This window comes from Colletes latitarsis, chromosome 2, assembly GCF_051014445.1.
Source record: "Colletes latitarsis isolate SP2378_abdomen chromosome 2, iyColLati1, whole genome shotgun sequence".
Lineage (NCBI taxonomy): Eukaryota > Metazoa > Arthropoda > Insecta > Hymenoptera > Colletidae > Colletes > Colletes latitarsis.
This window is the reverse complement of record NC_135135.1, coordinates 20,218,317-20,240,510: the sequence shown is the minus strand read 5'-3', so window position 1 is coordinate 20,240,510 and position 22,194 is coordinate 20,218,317. Positions and strand designations below refer to the sequence as shown.

The following is a 22,194-nucleotide window of genomic DNA, read 5'->3' as shown; positions in this document are numbered from 1 at the left end:
CATGGCCCCCCCTGGTTACCATTATGAAGCGCCTCCACTGAATCGCGTCGCGGTTTCGATCTTTGAATACCCTCGCGTCGTCACCGCGATGATCAGTCTTCGAATTACAGGCGAATCCCGCATACGTCTCCGTAATTGAACGATCAGCTGCCTCTTTCGGCCAATCGTCCGTTTTCCTTTTCGGTCAACGATCTGGTTCGCGTACACACTCCGGTTGCTTGCTTTTCATTCTCTCTCCCGTTCAACATCCCCAGTCGCCTCTTCCTTTTGTGCCCAAGATTGTTCTGGACTGGATGGAACGGCGAGATTAACTTATTCCCAGGGCCCTCTTCCTTCGGTGATCCTTTATACGCGGCTAAGGATTCAACAGTTATTGTGCGACTGTGGTGTGTGCGTGTGTGTAGATACGTCGAGGGGTCCTGCGACGAGTTTGCTACTCGACATGTCGGTAAGTAACCACTTTTTCTCCTCGTCTTTCTTTTACATAGTTGGGGAAAGTTTGAAAATAATACGAGTTTTTCAAATTAGAACCGCGTCGCTTAATCGAAGAAAAGCGTGAAAAAAGTAATACTTTTCGTACCATACTTAAGTATGTGTCAAAGGACGCTTTCCGTTTATAGAACAGATCGTCGTTTTATACAATTTTGCTCGCGTGCCCTTTCTTGTAAGAGGAAATCAAACTAGAAAAATGTGCCATGTTTGCGTTCGGACTAATGTTCATCGATGTCGATCCATCGAAATGGGGAACGACAATACGTCCAAGTAGCTAGGTCAATCACTCGTCGAAGCGATACGCGATACAGCGCGACGGGCGTCCGTGACACTTGCTCGATAAAATGCGAGTCACGTAACGTCACATTGTTGATTTATATTCCTGAGTTTCGTTAGCTGACTACGTGTCGTTGGTTTTCCTCAAACAACTAAATTAAGCGACATAAAATTATGTCCAAAACAAACGCGACGAATCGCGTGCAAGTTTAAAGAATCTCTACGTTAAATATGAGAAACGACAAAACATCTTGAGAATAATACGTGTCGACTATGTTCAGAGAAACTGTATTTTGATTTGCGTTCGTTCGTAGATTATTCGGTTGCAAAACATCGAGATCTTAATCTTTGAAATAAAAAACGTTAAATTTTCTTCGCTTATTTCGCTTCGCGTACACACCCGACTATTCTATCATAATTCTTAGAATGCTGCATCGCTAGTGGTCGAGCGTGAAAGTCGGACCATTAACGAGCATTTTCACTAACTTCGCGATGCGTTTAGATAAGGTTTTCCAGTTTTCCCAGCGTTAATCGTAACCATTTGCACAGGATCGCGATTGGAACGATCAAACGAGCCCTGCATTTATTTCGGTGCTGCTGTTTCGAAAGTGTAAAATGCAGAATTTTTTTCGAGAGCAAAGAAATTGAAATGGTTCTGAACCGGTGCGTGCGAATTCGCTCGACGTCCACGTAAGGCTACATACTATGCGTAACGTTCTCCCGACTTCGGATAAGTCAATTCACTTTCGGAAGTGGCTTGCATTATAAAAGTGACGGTGGAAAAGTCGCGTGCACGCTTCGTTGGCTTTGGTAACTGCCACAGCTTCGCTCAGCCATTCCAATTCGCCGCGGGATACCAGCTGCGAAGAATTGGACGTCGATTTTTTTCAGAATAGCGTTGCCTTGGCGAACGAACTTTGAGCAAACCGAGATATCGGAAGATGCGCTTGGAAATACCAACGAAACGTTTAAATGCAATTTACACCTTCGAGTCATTTTGCTGGCTTGTAATTAACCATCGGGTGCAAATTAAAAACACCGATCCAATCATTCGAAACTGAGATTGCAGTGGAAATGGAATTTAGCCTTGGCATCGACGACCACCCTTCCATTTTCAAACTGGTCGTACGACCATTGTAAAACGAGCTAACTAGACTTTAACTCTAATAACATTCATCGAATAAAGAAATAATAACTAGGATACCTGCGAAGCTTGTTAGAGCAATTTATCACCGAGACGCTGGTCGCGCGTTGAAAGAGGTCAAAGTTGTCCAACAGCGTTGTCACCGGTGGGAACAATCAAGAACCAGCTTCTGTCGCTGTTCGAGTGCACCTCAACCAAAGGAAACGCCGTTAAAGCGTTTCTTCCGCGACATTTTTGCCGCGCACCGCCTAACGAACGAGCTAATGGGAATTCGATCCTGCTTAATGAACTCGAACGCGATCTCCGTTGGTAAAGCAACGAATTTATGGGCACATGATGCAAATCGGCAGCAACGTCAAAGTCGATAGGCGTGGAAGTCTCGCCACGATTTTTAATCTGCTTTCGTGACGCGTGATCTACATATTCAAATTCCTTCTCCAGTAATGACACGGATTATGACACAACCCTGTTGAGCGCATTCTCATGCACGTTTTGAGAAATAACCGAATTACCTGATGCAGGAGCACGCGTGCCATGTCTACCGAATGCACAGCTAACGAAGATTCGATTAACGACGCGTCCAGGCCGAGTTTTAATGTGACTTGGATGTTTCCACGATATACGCGAGACTGGGGTCAACTTTTCGTGCAGTCAGCCTACTTCCAGATCCAATATAGTTGCATAATGCGGTAAAATTGCAACGAGGGACACGAACATCCGACGCAATTGACCTCTTCGATCTTCGTTTCTTTTATCTTACCGATTTTACGACGATCAAGAAAGATCGTAATTTTCTTAAAGCATTACTCATCACCGTTCTTACTATCCGTTTCAAAGTCTACGTTCGCACACTCTCTTACTTGGTAAATAATTAAATCGTAATTAAATTTAAACTAGAATGCATCTTGATTGCTCCAGATTCTTCTCTTCTATTACGCTATCAGATTAATCCAACGTTTAGATACGTTCTTTTTCGTAAAAGAATTATTCCATGGTTCGTGTTCGATAGAATTTCCATCGAACTTGCTCGCGAGAGAAAAAGTAAAGCCACCTTCGGAGGTATTTCTTACGAAATTGAGTAACAAACGAAGCGACAATTAATCATAACCGAGCTCGTTCTGGGTTCGTGGCTTGAAAATCTTGTATTTACGCGGGTTACGGGCCTTCTGGTGACCATTATTTTATCACATTTCTGGGTGAAAACAATGTCCCGACGACCGTCTCAAAGTTAGCTTATTCCAACGAACGCGTTGAGCAACTATTTTATGCCGTACCCCACATAAATACCTGCGTTACTTCTTAATGAGGCAATAAAGTCACTTAATCATTAGAGGTATCGATGCAGTGTGCAAGTACCTGTACTTGGAAACCGATGCGATTTATTTAACCTGCACCTTACGGGATATTTAAACCACGGTCGATTCGACTCGAGCGTCGAGAGGAGCGAACCCGTTTCGTTTTGACCCGACCAAAAGCGAGCTTCTCGTGCTTCTGTCTTCGAGGACTATGTTTTACGAATCCGAGATATAATAAAAAGTCACGACTCTGCTGCTCGCCCATGGTTCGGTCGTTTATTTGGCCAGATGCCACGGCCAGATTATCCACCAGTCGCTTTGCACTTGGTAACTTTTAACGTCGGTCGCTCCCTCCGTATTTCTTATCCTTTCGAGACGCATTGCGATCGATTAGAAGGAGACTCGATCGCATTTTTGCATCTTCCCTTAAAATTAAATATTTCGTTGTAAATATACCGTACGATAGTAATTAGACAAAAGAGTTTACTATCGAAGAAACGAGAAACTGTCTTGAAATGTTCGTTAACTTGGTTCTTAACATACAGAGAAGTCGTAATAAAAATATTGACCATTTGTTACATAACGGTTCGTGGCATCGCATACGTATGTGTTTAATTTCAAGTATAATCGCAGCAGGAACCTTCGGTTGTTCCTCGACGAACATCTCTACGCTTTGTTCTGCTAGCATCGCGGGCTCGTGCACGATGCATTGTGTCGTCACTTCGCAAATAAGGATGCGGACGCAAGAGTACGCTTCGGGTCATTATGATCCCACGTCAACGCCGATTAAACCGACGAGTTAAGAAGTCGCGTCTACGATACTTGCGTCAATGGCCTATTGCTTCTTCGGCCCATCATATTTATCTCGGTATTCGCGTCGGTGCCTCCCACTGGGCACCTTTGCTGTCGTGCCGAAAGGGCAGACTGAAACCGCATTCACTGACGCTTTCAGTCACCGAGTACCTTTTATTCCCGCGTCGCTGTTTTCGATATACGGTTCGTCAAATTACAACCTAACGATTACACATCGTTTCTCCGACGACTTTTCGAAATCTTTTTTACATTCCGATCATCGATCGCTAGCAGTCCCTAAGTATATTTTTAAGATCACTTGAATGTCACTGTTAAAAAAAACTAGTCGAACGTCCTCGAATCCTCGATAAGCATATACACGTACCTTGAATAACCGCTTTGAAACGAATCTAAAGATCGAATAGTTTCGTCCGTGCGGTAACGGAATTTCAGAGGATGCAAGACACGACGGATAACGCGTTATCTGTCGCGTTTGCCGTAACCTTTCGTCGCGAGGTTGGTGAAACGAGATGCTCGCGAAGGGAACTCGACGCATTATTGTGAATCGTCACGGCAATGAGCGGCCGGCCACCGAAGAGCCTCGTCCGTTATGCAACTACCTGCGAGCACGAGCTCGCCTCGAGTAAGGTCTACGACCAAGGTACGTAATCTCGGGATGGGCAACAACGAAGCCTTCGACGGTATTCCACACCGTTCCCTCTCCCTGCCCTCGAGAGGCCACGGCTATACGTCGCGCGTTTCTTCCCTTTCTCTCTACGATCCTCGATCTTTATCTCTCTCAGTCTCACTCTACCTCTCTCTCCCTCTTCGCTTTACCGTGGATGCCGTAAATCGGTACAGCATTGCAACTTAACGTCGCGGTTCTCTATGCGCCAGGTGGCAAAGGACGATGACAGAGGACGGCTGACTCGCGTTTTAAATTTGCTGCGGGACTTTCTCAACGATGGTGTAAAGAAAATATCTTCTGGCAACCACTATCGTCGAGCAACGCACGTTGTGTGTAACGTGCAACGAATTGCGTAGCACGATCACCGACGAGGACATTACTAGAACTTGATCGATGCTAGACGACTAGTAACACTAAACGATAGTCGCGGAGACTTTTTCTCTGTTTCGTTTTGAGTCATCGAGCAACGAATTTGACGAGTTCCGGTGGAGGGACAAGATCGTCTTAATTCGATGAGAGTGATTTTATATTTAGATTTTTATTTAGTCCGACATAAATGTGTAGTTCAAATTAAAGTCTCTCGCTATTCTCTCAAGTATCAAAGGAGAAGGTGAGGTCATAAAAAAAAAAGCATATAAAATATGAAGCAGCCTGTGCTCTAAAGTTGTCCGTTGCAGAAGCATAAATAGCTGGCCAAGTTCTTTCAGAGATCTCTTTTATTTTGCATTTATCCCAAGATATCAATCGCAAATGCTACGATGCCGTCATGCTGACCCATCGGATTCGTTGGTTTATCATCTACCGACAGTTCTTTGTTCGTGCGTCTTATTTCAATTAGTCGTTTGAACAACGAAAGACGAAAAGACGCGCAGAATACGAGGAGTCGGTCGGTCGGTCGATCGGTTTCGAACCCGGACCTTTCGTTTGTCGGACTAATCCTCTCTAACCAACTTGTATCTAGGTCTTCGATAAATTCCTTCTCCCTAAGGCTAATATTCTAGATGGTTGAGTAACGTTCTAGTAATTCTGGGTCTTTACCCCTTCGTGTGGAGCAGCCAGGGGGTAGATTAACATGACACGCCAACCAACGATCGCTGTCATATTTTATTCTTCGGTGTAACGGACGACTTGAAAACTTGTTACCGATTACCACATTTCTTTGTGTTTGTTACCCGACGGACGTTAGCCGGAGTCGCCATGTAAATACAGATTACAGCAAAAAATCATGTAAAAAACAAGTTGAAGCGGAACATCTTGCAATAAGTTGATGGTCGTTTCGAAGGTTTTTCTACGTTTCGTCAACCATTGCCGCTGGAATGCTTCTCGCTACCGTGATTAACATACATAATTTGAACAGCGTCGATGGACGATGTAAATTATCAGGTTAATTGCTGGTTCGCGATTTCGCTCAGAGATTAGGAACAAGAACAATTCAAAGAGATTACCCGGGTGACACTGACAGACCGTGGACGAATTTCCTTTAGCCTCGAGGATAACGTAACGCTTCAGGAACGCGACATTTGCATGCAACACAATGCGAATCGCGACGGAGGAAGAAGTCGGGTCCACAGACGCGTTAAAAATTATACAAATTATGTATTTACATATTACGTCAGTGCTGGAATGCGGTACAAACCGGGCATAACAGTGGGCGCCATAAAATCGCGACAAACCTATACTACGTTGTTTCGAATAATAACCGAGCGTATAATTTTAGAACGATAATATCAACGACCGGAGGAGATAGAAAAATGTTGGATATCGATCTCCGATTTACTCTCCTTTGAAAAATCAAGCAAGATTTGTCCGAAGCATTTTGCCTATGCACGATGCACCGAATCAGCGTACGATAACGTTATACGCTACCTTTTTCTCAATGCAAAATAAAACGAATCCATGTTTAAAATGATTCTTCCACGTTTAAAAAGGGTAAATACCTTAACAAATTGAGGCGCTTGTAAGCAGAAAATTAATAGATACATGCTCCGCGTACATACAAAATGATAAATAAAACGATACGCGTACACGAGATATTAATTTCATGAATGAATACGATTTTAATAATTTCTTACCAGGTCTCGATTATCCTCGATCGAGCGGCCAGCCTCGATCTCGATTAACCGTGTTAATCGAGGTCTCGCTGTGCTTTGCGAGATACACGTACTCTGCACTACGCGGAAAATAAAATATCTTTCGAGTAAGTTCGAGATAACATTCGAGAGAAACAGTTTATGAAAAAAACTTGATTCGTCGTCGGTACGAAGATAACGTTGACGTTCTCCGTTTATAGAAACGCAAAAGTCCCGCGTCAGCACACGGTATGTATCTCGATTCGTTTCTCTACGTTCGCAACGACATTAACCCTCCTTTAATTACATCCGTCGCGTAAAATGAATCGCGATAGGATCGCGTATCGCGGCGAAAGGACAACTTGCGAGAACTCGAGCCAGATCGTGGGTGAGAAGAGCAACGAAACGCGTTGCGTCGCGTCAGTTTTATTTCTGCGGGCCACTTTCCTGCGATTAACCTCGTTTCGAGGTGGCGTCCTCGCCCCTGGGGGCAAGCGGCGAACGATTATTGTCGCATGTCGCGGCAATAAACGCAGGTCGCGCGCGTACTTTGCCTCGATCAACGTCGCGAACGATTTCGTAGCCTGCCGCGGTCTCCCACGCAGCCCCCCGTTAACGGGATTTCATATGATAATTTCGTCCGCGGCTGTCACGAAAATGTTAACAACGCAAACCATAATCGTCGGCGACGCGATAGGATCGCTTTAATTGGCGGTGGCGCGGGCATCAAGCCATCAACGGAATCGCTTTGGTTTCCTGGTATGTATACTCCGCTTACGATTCTTGGCGATCGACCTCGCGACAAAAGAAGCTCTGTGCTTCCTCTCAGCGGCCGAGATCCAGTATGCATCGTTACTCGTTACTCGTACATTATTTTTCTGTCCCGACGATTCAAAATAAATGCAACACGCGATAGCAAAGTGTTACATTTTACGGAGAGAAAGAATCGTGCATGCTTAGGTAGCTGGATCGATGTAGTCACATTGGATAAGTGGAAGAACCGGGTCCGATTCCTTTTCTCCTACGCTTACTTGCGTTAAACCAAGTACCATAATAGAACTGTTTCGAAGTAGATAAAATTTAACAACAGGAATTGTACGAAGAACGCCGTACACGCGAGACAATCGTAATCGAAGAGATCCGGATTACGAGTCAGCGGCAACATCACGCGCTGCTATTTATAAAAGTCAATTAGAAATGTTCCCTAGAGAGACACCGTTTAGCGTTCGTCCGTGCCTTTGTGTCTTTTAACACCTGTTGCACGGCTGGAAAGCAGTGTGAATGCGCGCGAGCGCAGTCCGTTATCTGTGTTTCGCTGCTAACGCTCGCCGCGACCAAGGTGCGTTTACCTTCGTCCTCGAGGCAGTCGAAGAAGAGCGATCCTCGAGGAGCTGGACCCGTCTGGTTTCCCTTTGTTTTGCACGCGGAGCGAGTCTGCCGAAGCACGGATGCCCGCCCGGTGGTTGGTTTCTTTCCTCCTCCGAGTGGCTATCGTAGTGGGGAATACCAGGCAAAAAGCCTTGCCCTTGCACGCGTTTGTAACCGCTAAAAATCCACATTCCGCGGGTTGGGTAGCCTGGAATTTATAGGCGTCCTACAGGCTAGCGGAGCGTCTGTATGCCAAGGCGAACTCGGAATTAATTAGTAACCGTGAAGGAGCGGGACAACGTCGGCGTAGCATGCGTTTTCGCGTTCACGACCGGTAAACGATCGCGGCAGTCTCCTCTCCCCTATTTTTCCACCTACAACGGAGCCACTCTGATTCAAGTTTACCCTCTGCCTCTCGAGTCATCGTTTCCTACACTTTTTCCCCTACTTTTCTCTCGGGCAATATCGTTGTTTCCGTGTTGGAACAACGATCCTGAAACAGGCTATCCAGTTTTACACGAGAATGTTTCTCGCCTCGATTGTTTCAAAGTCATGATAAGCTCTTTGTCGCAACGCGCAGGATGTTGAGATGTTGATGATGATGATGATGATGATGATGATGACGTTACACGATGGTCACAGTCATAATCGAAGGTCGCCGTTTAGTTTGAAAGCGGAGAGTCCGTAACGAGGGGCGACGCGACGCGCCGTTCGTATTCCAGGATCCGTCGACTCGTTTTCCCGAAGGTCGACGACGATCCCGGTCTCTTGAGGATTCCCCGAAATCACTTTGTCCGGCTAATTTTTAATGCCTACGCCCAGTCGAAGCGTCGTAAAAAGTTTTAACAGGAAAAACTTGTTCGGATCATAGGAATGCCTGGAGAATTTGGAGTCTCGGTGCCCGAGCAAAGCGGTTACGCTAGGTCGGGGAGCTTCCACGACCGACATGTTTCTCCCCCCTTCCTATACATGACCATCCGCCCTCCTTCGTTATTCCTTTCACTTTTCGTCGTTGTGCTCGTGCTTTTCGTGGGTCGAGGCGGTTCGCCTTCGGCCTCAAACTCGCCTGAACTGGTCCGATCGAATGTGCATGCTCATAACGCAGTCTGTCTTTCGCGGCACGATACCGGATTTGCATCCACTTGCACGCTGCGCCATCGCCGCGCTGTGTCGTATCGTGTCGCCTTGCGTCCACTCGCGTCCAGCCGATTGCGTTCGCTCGCCAAGAGTCTGCGAACGATACGGCTTATCGACGAACCCGAGAGCAATACAACTGTCGTTTCGAAAAATATTTCGTTCTTCTTTCTTATGGTATAGAAACCAGTCGATAATCAAAGGTCTTTGTTACGGATGACGATCGATCGCCACGGACGATTGACAATTAACACGTAATATTCGATTCTTGCTTGCCGAAATCTTACTAAAACTGCATTATTGCCGCGCTATCGTTGGTCTCCCTCGGTAATTACAACCGCTTTGCATCATCGTATGATATCATTACATCACCGCTTATTGTGCGCTAGTAATTGATATTCTAAGATCTCTTCGTCTAGTTAAGACTCGATTCGAAGGAGGTAATTAAGGTAGGCATACCGTTCACCGTTGATCCTTGTTCCTTTTTCTCATCCTTCCCTTTAATTTGCTCCTTGTTCGTTCGATAACATCAGAATGCCGTTAATATGGATATCGATGATGGAACAGCTTGTCGTAAAAAGTGATAAACAAGAGGAGGGAAAACGCCAGAACGCGCAAAGCGGTTGATTACGGTCGTGCGAAGAAACGCCTATGAATTTTACACGCCTTATTGTACATAGTTATTTATGCCTCGAGTTACGCAATCGATGAACTCGGTCTCCCGCATTTTTCGAGAATGGCCATACATTCTTCGGCTGGCCGCGTCATGCAAAACCTCTCACCGAACAACCGATTTTTTATTCATTAATCGTATTTAATGCGATTATCTACAGTGTTTGTTACGATGCGTGTCGTCGCTCTTTAGGAACGTTTACATATTTCCCATCCCGTGTATATTCGATCAAAAAGACGTAATAATCTTTTTCGTGTTTTCCGGAAATGAAAATTGTCAACGAATTAGTCCATTGTTCGTGAATTAATCCTTGTACCGTAAAGTTCGATAAAGACTCGTTTTAAACAAAGATTAAACGTTGCAATGAAATACGTAAAGCGTGATTATCAGTCACGCGCAAGATATTACTAATCCAAACAAACATGATGTACGACGTATACAATAAAACGCTATATTACGACCAGTTGTGCGATTCGTTGTATTTCCAAGACAGGGGTTCATGAGTCAGAAAGTGCAACGACCGGTACTTAAAATGGTCATCGTGCAGCCCTGTGTCCTTCGAAATCCTCCTCCGTTCGTTAAAGTGAATCCACGGGGGAAAGAAGAAGAACAAAATGATTCTGGCTTCGCGCAGACTCCGTTTCATTCCGCCTCTCCATTACAGAACTATCAGCCACGCGAAGAACAGTACGAGAAACGAGTCATTTTTGCGACGCTTACATCGATACAGAAGTTTATTTTATAAACCCCTTGACGCCTGGATTCCGTATCGCATATACATGTCTATAGATCCTGAGTTTTCATCTTGGTGGTTGGTGGACGTCTGCATCGTTACTTTGTATAATTTATGTATAATAATACGTATTAGATTCTATTTTTATTAACTGTAACGAATCAACGCGTGACGCCTTTGCACCAAACTTGTTCTTTACCTTATTTTCGTTGGTACCTCATTTTTCATTCGATTACGCAATAACAGTAATTCAAATACGCCCACTAAAATATACGTTGACCGTATGCATTTATGCAAGGTCTGTAGATAAATGTAAACATTAAATAGTAATTAGTGTATAAAACGAACGTGCACAATGTTGCGTAACGTTCACTGAAACGTATTACATACTAAAAGCATGGAATGAGATTTCTTGAATACTGTTATACGACAGTTTAGTTTGAACACAATCGTGCATTCGTCGTTCATACGCCATCGACAAAGGGTTAATACGTTGAAAAACACGGATTCGCCTGAAAGAATTTAAAAGGAATCCCAGCTTTCACTCTCGCAAACGTAAGAAAGTTACTAGTAGCGCGTAACGAGCTGCTAAATCGGCGCATCTTTTTCGCAACAGCCTTTTTATTAATGTTTATCTCTCCTGCGAACCAAGTTCGACATCAATTGCATTTCCTATCTTTTTCTAAACGAAACTCGATGGCCTGCTTCCAGACCAAGTCTCGGCACTTTAAGCTCGACGATCGTACTCACCATGCATCGAAATCTCTCGTTCAGCGGCACTTATAATTTTATTCCGTTCAGGATTCTAATACTAGAAAATTAACCAAACGATCTACGTCAAATATTAATCAAGACGAAATCTTATTGCATTGAACGATTGTTCTCGTTATTATGTGCACGCTATCGATGTAGTTGTTTATTTATACAAGAAAATTCCTGTTCGACAGAATGAAAAATAACGGCAGATTACATGAACATTCGCGCGGACGAAATTTACGAAGGATGGAGTAAAATGTTGAATCGAGAGAGACAGTTATCGAAAAGAAAAATCTCGCGCGTAACTGGTTCTCCCGGAGATTAATGCAATAGCCGGAATGTGTGGACAAATATGAAAACACTGAATGGTATGCATTGCACCTGTTCGTACGATTACACATTCGGTTGTATTTTGTGCTCGAATGTGTGCCTCGCGTGCACAAAAGTCATGCACGCACGCTCTCTCTCTCTCTCTCTCTCTTCCTCTCTCCCACCCTCGCATGTTTACTCGTTCCCCGTTTCCTCTCACGGTCACGAAATGCGCAAAGAAGGACAACGCGATTTTACGTTTTCAGTTTTGGACACCGAATCGTTTCGTATAACAATCTTGTCGAGCACCGACGCATTAAGGAAAATCAAGTATTCACATACACGATATGTGGACTTCGATCGTGATTAACACAGTCGTTTATGCGATCCGACGCGAAATAATTTTACTAATCTATACAATTTGTACATAATTATACACTAAAGAATGTTTCCTCTTTCGTATTGCTTCTTGTGGAGCGCAACGAATACCCACGAGTGATTTAATTAAAGAGAATTTGTTTTCTCTTCGAAACGACTGTTGTTAAGTAATAAACGATTAAAACAGTATCGATTAGTAAAGATCGTTTGGCATTGTGATACGAACTAACCTTTCTCTTTCCAATTTTTTCTCCTGGGCAGTTATAAATGTTACTAGGCGAGGCCCACGGTATTCGTTACAGTTATCTATAACTCGACTATGGTTCTCCACAACCTTGTTCGTTATTATACTTCCTTATTGATCGGCCTGGTGAAAAGAATTTTCATCGCGGTAAAAATCGAGTCGCATCGTGTTCTCTATTGAAATCTGGTTTTTGAACAAAGCAAGAACTTTACCCCTTTTGCGTAATCGAACGTGGAAAATTATTTAACCAAACAACATTTATTTCTGCGATGCAGTAAAATACTTGTTACGGAAATTAGATTCACAAAGGTGAAAAAAGTGAATTCTAGTCGGTGGTACGCGAATTATATTAAGACTTGGACACAAAATATCGTATTTTCGAAATACAGAAAATACTATTCTTACATAACTTATTACACGTAACTCGTTAAGTTGCCTTTTGGTATCTAATTGATAATCGTTAACTTGGTATTCAAGAGAGCAGTATTTTAAGAGCAACCTGCATGGGTTGACGAACCTGTCGCCGATCTTTATACAACATGAAAAGTTGCAGTCACCGGTAGTCGGTACGACCAAGCGTTACTCAGCTACCGCCTTTGATATCTCATTGGACGATGTCCTTACAGAAAGATAAACATGATTTGTCACCGGCATGGATTCGCGTTAACCGCCTTGTCTTTCTCGCAGATAAGAGAAACACGCGCGAGACGGGTACTCGATACCGCAAAGATAATACAATAACGCATAATTATAACAGAGAGTTCCGGGTTGGCTGGGCTGAGCCGGTGAGTAACCGGTATGCCTGCCGAGATAATAAATCGGCACGAATGACTAAAGTGGACGTAAAACTGCATCGTGAAGTCGCTGTCTCGCGCAGCGTGACGCATCGTGGAATAAATGAAAACGTAATTTCACGAGGGAGGAAAAAACGTCTTCGTCCGGAGAGTGATTAACTCAGCGAACGATCATCCGAATACGATTTTACGTAGTACTTTTTGCGCCCTTCGTTTACATTAATGTATACGATCAATCAGTATCAAGTTAATAGCTCGACTAATGACACAGAAGTCTCGAAAACAAACCGTTCGTAGGGTGATTGTTTTTCGATGCAGTTACTGTGGTGCAACCCCTGGGAAAAATTTTAATGGGAGATTCTAGAGGCCGAAATAAGGCGAAAATCAAGATAATCAATTTGCTGATTGAGGCTTCGTTAAAAAGTTATTAAAAAATTTCAAATTGTTCTGGAAAAATTATTTTCGTTTGCGGGGGTCAATTACAATCATTTTTGGTGAATAGACATACCCCCGAAATCCTACGCATTTTCGAGAAAAAAATTCGCCTATGTTCGCAGATTGCCGTTCTACAGGTGGAACTTTAAACATTAATAACTTTTTAACGAAGGCTCAATCAACAAATTAGTATTCTTGATTTTCGTCTTATTTTGGTCTCTAGAATCTCCCATTAAAATTTTTTCCAGATGTGGCCGAATACCCTGTATAATTGGTAATTAATTATCGGACCACTTCCGGAACAATATATATTTGATCATTGTGTTCGAGACGGCTGGGCAGATCGTAACCTTGGAAATCGAACATCCGGCTAGGCCCGACCGTCCGGATGAACGAGTCCCTCCTCAAAAGGGTGAGTGGACGTTGAAAAAAGGAACAACCGCGCAGACGTATGCGTGTGGCTTATCGTTACCCGGGGACAGGTTTGCACGTATGTCCGTATATAAACGCGGCACGCATATAAATTCGTTACAGCTATTTCCGTTTCTTTCTCGCGTTCGAGTAAAGGGAGAGACGGCAGTCGGAGGCGGTACGAGAGAGGGAAACGCGATCCCATCGGGATTTACCCGTATAGACAGTTCCATGCACCCGCGTTGCAATTAGACATTTTTCTGGTCCCCAGACGGCAGGAGTCGCCGAGGTAGACGCACAGGGCGGGCAAAACGAACGAGAGGAAGACTCGAGGAGCCACAGCTCCAGGATACGCGGACCCAGGAGGGGGATTCAGGGTTACAGGCGAAAAGAGGAGAATAACCAGAAAGGTGGCCTGCCTGGCCTTGTCGATGGTCCGTAGAACCATCTCTCTGACACGAGAAACTCGAGATCGTCGTAGGCTAGACAATGCAGCGGTATTATCGTCGATATACCGGTTCCTGATAACTCTGATTACACCCTGGGAATCGGGGCTGACCTGCTTTTTAAACTTTCATCTTTCAGACTTACAGAACGAGACGACAAAGAGTCGGTCGATCGAGTTGCTCGAACCGGATCTATTATTACTGAAAAATCGACGCAGTGTTATTTCAGATCGGTGAGAAATTTTTCATTCCTAAGTCTAGTATTCGAAAAAACCAGCCTACAGGTCGATCGGACGACCAAAACTCAAATCACTCCGTTGTTTGGAGTTGTGATGCGTGCGTGTCGCCGATAGGTGACCGAGATAAAGCAAGATACCATTCTTTCGTGAAGATTCCTTCCGGCAAGGTCGTGGAGTTGTAGTTATTCTTAATATGGCGGATGCGAAGGTCGGTGCAACGCTATCGAGCAAGATCGACCGGTCGAAAGGAAACGTCGACCTCGTTTAGAGCTACTCGAGATAAGAGGGCTGTGCTGCATAATCTATCGCCGCCGAGTCGCGTTCAAGCGAGTTGTAAGATTTTCTCACACAATTCTATCGGAACCAGCCACGCCTGAAGTGTCGAAACGACCTATTTACAGTGTAAGCAACGCGCGTAAATATAACGATCGTGAGGGGATCAGGATGATAGATCGAGAGAATCTCCGATCGAGGATTATCGTGTATGCCTCCGTCGATAGGAAGGCAAAAAACGGAATGACACGGTTTCGCAAAGCTCTCCAATTACCGGTACGCGTCTGCGTGTTTAACGGAGCAGAAAAATAGCGAAAAGGGCGAGGAAAAACGGAAGGACAGCAAGCGTCTATCCGAGGTTTCGCGTCGTTTGCCGAAGGTCGCATGTTCAAACGTTCGTTCGCGTTACAAAACGCTGAATAGCAGCTTCTCTTACCGTGTTGCTGCCTTTTCGGGGAATTATACGACCGAAGAATGAGCAATAAGGATCCGTGCGGCTTTGTATGTACAGAATGTTGATTGTCCGCGACTCAACGACGACAATTCTTTTCGACAAGCCCAACCAGGGTCAAAGAACCCACGAAAGGATCGTGGAAATAGCGGCATTTATGGAGCATATTCACATATCCAGGCCAACGCACCCGCGAGTTCGTATCCTGTTTTGTTATTGCCCATACTTTGTTAGAATGTTTAACAGGTGAGCTGTCGTTTCGGAGCATCGGAGCGATCGATGGAAACCGAGGTCGGTCGATTTTTGCGCCGCGCCACGCCGGCGGGAAACCTTATCCAACCGCAGGTATTCCATTTGTAGAAACCAGCAGGTTATTAATATCGATGAAGAAGTTATTTCATACAACAGGATTTAAATATACAGCTTGCTCGTCGCCGAGAGTATTAACACACTACGTATCGTTCGAGAGTCACTAATAATCGCTGATAAAAGACGATGGCATGATCGCGCGAGGAGCTGTGCGGATTACGCATCACGATTTTTTGTTTTCACGCAACCTGTCAATCGCTCGTAGTATGATACGTTTATTGTAAACCCGGTCCATCGAGCAATATCGGCTCAGAAAAACAACATTTCTGGCCAGTTACGTCAGATTGGATTTGCCCCCAAAAAAATGCAGACCGCTGAGAATTATCATGTTATTCTCGTATTAACATTTTACAGCATTGGCCAGGATTCGGCGTAACGGTATCGAGCGTCTCGAACGCATCTTACCAGAAACCGGATATATCGGTTCTCGATAGATTCAGACTATACAGGGTGTTCAGCCACCCCTGGGAAAAATTTTAATGGAAGATTCTAGAGCCCAAAATAAGATGAAAATCAAGAATACTAATTTGTTGATGGAGATTTCGTTAAAGAATTATTAACGTTTAAGGTTCCGACCATACTGAATTTTTTTCTAGAAAGTGGGTAGGATTTCGGGGGTAGGTCTATTCACGAAAAATGATTGTAATTGATCCCTGTAACCGAAAATAATTTTTCTAAAACGATTTGAAATTTTTTAATTTTGTCGAAAAATTTCACACCTCGAATTTTTTTCTCGAAAGTGGGCAGGATTTCGGGGGTATGTCTATTGACCAAAAATGATTGTAATTGACCCCTGGAACTAAATATAATTTTTCTAGAACGATTTGAAATTTTTGAATTTAATTGTTAATAATTTTTTAACGGAGCCTCCATCAAGAAATTGGTATTCTTGATTTTCGTCTTATTTTGCCCTCTAGAATCCTCCATTAAAATATTTCCCAGGGGTAGTCGATCACCCTGTATATAAATTGCCCAAGTATAATCGTGAATCGATGATATCGATACAGGTACCTTCCGTACAGAAACGTTGTTAAAACGAGAGTCGATCGAATTGTGTAAGCTCAGGACGGGGAAACGCTATCTTCGACGTGTCGCGAAACACGTGGACGATCCGTATCTTAGGCAAGCCGAAAAGAAAGTGGCCATCGGAAAGAGACGCGCCTTCGCAACGCCTGTGTGTACACGTGAGTTAACGTTGGCGCTAACTTTTCACGTGCTTCTTGGAAGTTGTTGCACAATCGTTTGCAGACTCCGGTAGCCGTCCATGTGTGGCTCTTGGTTCGTTATCGATCGCATCGACGTTCTGCTCAACGAGCCAGCTAAGAAAACTATTCACGCTAACCAGATAACGGATGACTAGTTATTCTCGCTGAACACGAAACTGGATCACGAACGTGCCAAGTATATCGAGGAGTCGAATCAATCCTCAGATCGTCTAACCGTTCCCCCCTCCCCGAACACGCTTCCAGAATTTTACGATATTCTACAGGAAATCGGCCACGAAATCGGACCGTTCAAGCCAACCATCGTCCGTTAATCGAACATACAATAATATTTTAACGTTACGAACGAAGTCAGTCGCCGACTCGGATCCCGATTACGTTGCACGTCACGAAACATCACACCGAGGCGATACAACTCTTGTAACGATGATTATACAATCGATTACATGTCCGCGTAACACGTCTCAATCGCCTAGTATCGTCATCAGATTTTGTGAATTTAATTACGGAGCTCTTGGACGGGAAATCCAACGGTATACATAGAAAAGAAATATTTTTCTTTTATCAAAGCAATGGATTAGGGATACCCGAAGATCTGGCTAAACTCCAGTCGAGGGGCTGTTGACTTTGACGCGAACCGTAGGGGACTCGGGGGCCTTGGGAAATTCCACGACGCTCCATCCGGCCCACCAAAGTCCACAGCCGAACAGATATACGCGAGTATTAAGAGGAACCTTATAACGTATTCATTTGCGACTGTACGAGAAATAACACAATATTATTGAGACAAAACAGTTAACAGATTGAACATACATACATACGTAACGTTAGTAATGCAGAGTAATTCGAAGACAAAATTCTTTTTCGGTTTCATGTTTTTTGGTACAGCGGCGTTAAGAAACACCCTGTTTTTCTTGATAAATCTAAATATATATGTGACAAAGTCATAGACGTTCTTAGTGATTAAAATATTTAACAGGTTTTATGCCAATCGATGTATTCGATAGTGTTTTTCAATAAAGGGAATCCACATTAGAGGCTACGGAATGAATAATTTTGCATGAGTTTCTTTGAAATCCGTTCTTCGGAATCAACTTGTCATCCTGGGAATTTTCCGTTACGGACGAATACTAATGTTTGCAAATTGTTTCACGAGGATCCGCATGCTTATCTCGCGTATTTTCAACGAGAAATCGCGGAAATGCAAAACCACATGCGGTAGTAAGTTTCCGAACGAGGCAAAGTATTCGATGGATGGAGTAGGGCTCGAGTAAAAGACAGCGAAATAGGTACGATTCTTAGTATATCGCGTATATTCGGCTACACGCTCTCTAATTCACCGTGATGCGATCGTTCGCGAAATAGATTCTCGGTTAATTAAGCGACTCGGCGCGAAGTAACTTTCTCCGCGCGCAACCACATTTTTCGCCGCGAGAAAAATTCAAGGCGAACGATTCGGTGTCTCCCGTTTCATCGTAAACGGTACGAATATGTTGTAACTGGTCGCTCGTCCTACGTTCAACGATACCTAATTATTATTAAACCCCCGTGGTGGTCGGATCGGTCGAATCGCCTGGTCCATAATCTATTCGAGACAAGATTCGAAAATAAATAAAAATAAATTCAAAGTCGTTAGCGACTTTAATCGAATCTATCTGTCGGTGAATAGTTCACGGGCACGGATATACGGTTCTGGGTCAGATAAACGGTCGATGGAATTGGCACTGGCGTAATGCATAAGAGCGTTAGCGTCCGGGTTCGTAGACAAGGTCCGCTTCTCGCGCGAACGCGTTCACGTACAGATCTGCTTCTCGATGGAGGGCCCTTACATCTGTATAGTTTGATCGTAGATGAAGCCCGTGTCTGCACGGAGGCGTTCCTGAACCTCTACACACAGGTAGGATTAGACTGTTGGTTCCGTTCGATAGAAGGTGGTTGCAGGTGTATGCGCCTGTTCGTACGTAACGCTCGCTGTCGACTAGCAGGGACACGGTTGCTCTATTTGCCTTCGGCGATATGAATATTCGTCTGGATCCAGGTATGCGGATATCCGCGTTACCTGACGCGTTAACAACCGCTGTTCGAGACAATTTCGTTCTCTTCAAAGCCGAATAACTTCCTTCCAGTTACTGCTGCCTAAAACTCCATCGACTGTCAACGGCGAAATATCGACATTCTACACTCTACGATGTGACCCACCCAGTTTCGTTTCGTCACCCGTTGGTTTTGCCACAGCGGTAGGGAAAGTTCACAACGACTTTATCGTTGCACGAATTCTCAAATAGCGATCCTTTGCGTCACATTATTAGTCTGGACCGGCATTTTACTCGTGACAAAGTAGAGGGGAGATCTAGTTCCGCGTCGGCGTTCGCGGAAGTTAATTCGCGTTCCCTTTAGCAGTTTTTTTCTTGCCCACCGTTCTATTCGGCTTCTTTTGGCAGTGCAAGGTCAAGCTTTCGACAGCTTCCCGATCCATGTCGCGCGCCTCTTGACTTTGCGCGTGCACGTATATCCTCGCGAGAAACTCCACGCTCTCGTCCCCGTCGATCATTTTGAATCGCGTGCAAGGTCGAAACGGATCGATTACTTGGATCTTCTACCTCGTACTCTGTTCTCTGACACTGGTTCCTTCCTTATGTCTGCTTTGAACCCCAACCACGCGCGCGGTCCTTTCTAAACACTTTTTGACGGAACAGGCAGACAAGGCCCTTTTACCATTGAGAATCGATTTAATTTACACGAGTAACGATCAATGAAGGAGATTAGAGGAAAGAAACAGACTCCTACCAATACGAAAGAATTGTGACCTAGCCGTTAGACCGACGTCCGTTATTTTTAACGTTCGGTATGTACAGGTTGATCGAGCAAAAGCTGTATCCTGATCGAAATACACAAAGGAAAGAGTTTATTGCCTGTATAAAGTATAATGTATAATATCGATATCGCTGAAAGCGATGTAACGAGGTAAGAAGCTTTCCAAGGTACGCGTAAAACATGAATAAACGTAGCTACAATGACAGGATGTTCAGGGTGCATCGACGTCAGTGTCCTCGGAATATTTTCCACGGTACTCATTGGCAGCATCTCGCACTGTCCAACGTCCACGAGGATGTGCAATCTACTTGGACACGTATGAGAATAGCGACCTCCAATCTCCTATCGAGCATCGCGTTATAATATTAAGTATGGAAGCGTAAAGTACCTTGGCCGTTGGCAAAACTTTCAACTATAAAATCGCTCGTTATATCGATGGTTTGCGACCGCTGCAAACGGTGCCTCGAGCGTTACGTTTAATCGTAACAGAACGTGTAAATATACATATAATATAGGCATGTGTAGAACGTAACGAAAGGACGGGACGAAAGTAAGAATAATCGGTGGGAATTGGCAGCGATGAAACTCATAGAACAAGATTGCACAGTGAATTATTCTTCTACCGCGTAACACGCGACTCGTCCCCCGTCGAATGCTTATCGGTTGAATCGTACAGGAAGCTGCGAACTTGGCGGAAAAAACATGTATTTTCTTAGTGTCCGTTCGAGTATGGCGAACAGGTCGCGAGAGAATTTTCCACAATTTCTCCCGACGCACAAAGCGCGGAAAGAAGGATAAAATGAAGTTTTATCGCGACGGATCGCGACACACCTTTCTGCGTGTCCGATTAAGTAACGCATTATTTCCTAATTAACCGATTATCTTTACGCTCGCGATTCGCGCAGCCTTGTCTCTCGACGATTACTCAATAATACACCGCCACCGTGCGATGCCTTTCTCTTTATTATGAAAAATGTAGAGAATTGGCCGCGGTGGAAGGTCACCGAGCGAACAAGAACGAAATGCACCGAGCCGGAAGGCACGCGCCACGCTCTGTTTCAAAGACGAATTTCGCGAAACGTCCGTGATCGGTTATGCGTGGAAAGTGCTACGGAACGTTCTCGCCTTTGGTATACCGGAGGTTGATCTCGATCGTTGAAGCTAGAACACCACGGCCTCGCCGATTTCGAGTAACGCGGGGCGGAAGCTGCGAGTAAAGAGCAGTCCTTGCCAGAAATAGAGCGAACACGGCGTCGTCCGGCTTCTGTTCGGAATATTTAATCGCGAGGTGGGACGCAGCAACGATCTAATTCCCGCGCGCGTCACGGTTAACCGTTCGCGTACTCGCCGGTTTGTCCTTGCCGCGCGCATAAAACCTTTGGATCGCGTGACTCAGACTCCGGACACTCCAGATTCACCCGACCTGGCCAGAAGCGATTAAAGTTCGAGGGTTTGCGGAGACGGAGCCGTCGTCGCGCCGGGCCGGCTCAAGGCTGCGAATCTAGTCGATGGAATCGGCAAACATTGCGCAAACAGTGTTTTCTCGTGACGCCACGGTGTTTCGATAATTTGGCAGTCAGGATGACGCAGCCGAACGAGCCCTATAATTTTTCGACCGGTGCACCGGCGCGACTGACATTCTTCCACGATGAATCGCCCCGTTCCGAGGACGCTGCAACGTTAGATGCGACGCTTTCAGCACGTAGCCCCACTCGATATTAAGACGTAAATCCAGTTCCCGTATCGAGGCGGCACGCGATCCTCGCCGGTAGTTTTGTCGTGACCCGGATTCCAAGTCGTGAATCTTGTCGTAATGGAACGTTATCGTGACATAGGATTACCTGCACGGGAATCTGCCTCCCACGCGAGCAACGTGTAACTGCAGCAAACATTATGAAACGAAGGTAATTCTCGATGGCCGTTTACAGTAATCGCTTTACACATTCTCAAGATAGATAACTGTTAATTTTCGTTCGGGTTTTCGATAAAGAGCCTGAATAACGTTTCGGAGAGCATTCGTTTGATAAAAGATTGCTAGAGATGGTTACTTCACGCCGAAGAGAGGGCGGATGTTCTGTACGTTTAAAAGATTTTTCACATTCTCCATGCAGCAACTGGCCATAAACTTTCGACGGTTAACAAAGAAGATACGTAGCTTTCGAAGGTGATACGGATGCGAGACCTAACCCTCCTCGTTTTTGTTTCGATACAAACATCCAGAAAGAAAAACTAAAAGGACCGCCGTTCCGAGACCCACCCCTACGCATACTTGGCCGGAAACGTGGAACAGGTTTGCAACAAAGCGAAGAAATCGCTGCGAAAGACCCAACGTGGTTTCGATACTCGGGTTAAAAACTCTAAAAGTTAAACTGGCTGGGTGACATTTAG

The 22,194-nt window shown here is 44.7% G+C and overlaps 1 protein-coding gene across 1 annotated transcript in view; it reads right to left on the bottom strand.

Moving 5' to 3' along the window:
• Positions 1–22,194, bottom strand: part of Nudc (nuclear distribution C, dynein complex regulator) — a 48,672-nt gene that overhangs the window by 13,580 nt on the left and 12,898 nt on the right. The gene's annotated exons all lie outside the window — the stretch shown is intronic.